Source organism: Ailuropoda melanoleuca, unplaced genomic scaffold (assembly GCF_002007445.2).
Source record: "Ailuropoda melanoleuca isolate Jingjing unplaced genomic scaffold, ASM200744v2 unplaced-scaffold10670, whole genome shotgun sequence".
Classification (NCBI taxonomy): Eukaryota; Metazoa; Chordata; class Mammalia; order Carnivora; family Ursidae; genus Ailuropoda; species Ailuropoda melanoleuca.
This window is the reverse complement of record NW_023179027.1, coordinates 1-1,324: the sequence shown is the minus strand read 5'-3', so window position 1 is coordinate 1,324 and position 1,324 is coordinate 1. Positions and strand designations below refer to the sequence as shown.

The window sequence follows — 1,324 nt, the reverse complement described above, 5'->3', positions numbered from 1 at the left end:
GGGGGGCTTCAGGGTCTCTGGGGTGGGCCACCCTCCTCACCTTGCAGATGCGGGCGATGCGGGACACGATGGTGTTCTCAAAGAACTCAAACTCCTGGCCAGTCTCGCTAAAGAAGAAGTAGATCTTGTCATCGTCCCCTTGCAAGCTGCCCAGGCTCTCGGGAATATAGGCCGAGGCCACAAACGCCGGGTCTGTGGGACCAATGGGGAGTGCAGGGTCAGCCTGGGAATCCCAGACAGCGAGAGACTGTTCTTGGTCTGGCCCTGAGAGGAGAGTGTGCCCCTCCCTGGCTCCGGGCACTCCCCGCTGGGTGCGTGGAGAGGAATTCACCTTGGAGCCAGTTGAGGGAGCTCTCGGTCTTGGTGGGGCGGAGGCTGTGGCTCCGGGAGATGGCTGGGTCATTCCCTTGGAAGCTGCTTACGGTTCCGGTGTAGAGCTCACCATCTGCCAAGAGAACATTCCCATGGGAACGGCTCCTTAGCACAGCCCCTTCTCCCCACTCAGGGCCCAGAGTGACCCCAGCACTGCCTATCTCGCTTGAGGTGGACAGGGGAGTGGGAACTGGGAAGAGCCAAACCCAAGGGTCACTCTGTGCCCCCCCTGGGACTCAGCCTGGCGGGGCCCCACCAACTCAGGCCTGAGACCTATGCTGCCCACCTTCCCACCCCCACATGGAGCCTCACCGAACTCATCCTGCCACTCTGCCCCCAACACTCACCAACCACCAGGGCTGTGGACTTGAAATTGGGGTCAAAGGGACAACGACCCTTGCCATCTTCCAGGAGGATGTGCCCCACCTCGTCCTGCGCCAGAGTGAAGTTCTCCACATTCTGCAGGGAAGCAGATGGAAGAGCTCAGGGGCACGCCAGGGAATGGACGGGCTTGCAGGGAAGAAGGGGGTTGTGCCAGAGAAGGCAGCTCTGGAGGGGTGAGGTGGGAGGCAGACCACCCTCCTCATCTCTGCACCCAGAGCGCAGCGCAGGCCCTGGCTGCCAGGACCGTCTGTGGTGGGCACTCCTAGCCCCAGTGACCACAGAAGAGACGTGACAGGACTCAGAAGGGGCAGCAGCAGGATTCAAACCCGGGTGTGTCTGACTCCAAAGGCAGTGCTCCCACCCTTTAAGGAGTGTGTAAAACGGAAACGCGACAGTGAGTGCGTGTGAGGAGGGGCGTGGGAGGTGGGCTGTGGAACTAAGTGAGGGCAAGGGAGAGCGTGAAGAAGCCAGAGAGGGTGTGAGTCCTGGGCTGGCCAGGACCTTTGTGCCCGGGGTGTTCCCTTGCTCCCCTCCCCGCCCCCCCCCCGGCCACCCCAGCCACCAGATC

At 62.2% G+C, this 1,324-nt stretch overlaps 1 long non-coding RNA gene across 1 annotated transcript; it reads right to left on the bottom strand.

The window, feature by feature from the left end:
- Positions 1-6: 6 nt before the first annotated feature.
- LOC117797647 lies at positions 7-1,278 on the bottom strand. Its single transcript, XR_004622636.1, has 3 exons — positions 720-1,278; positions 332-445; positions 7-192 (listed from the first exon to the last, which is right to left on the bottom strand). It is a non-coding gene; the product is annotated as an uncharacterized LOC117797647 (long non-coding RNA).
- Between the last annotated feature and the right edge of the window lie 46 nt (positions 1,279-1,324).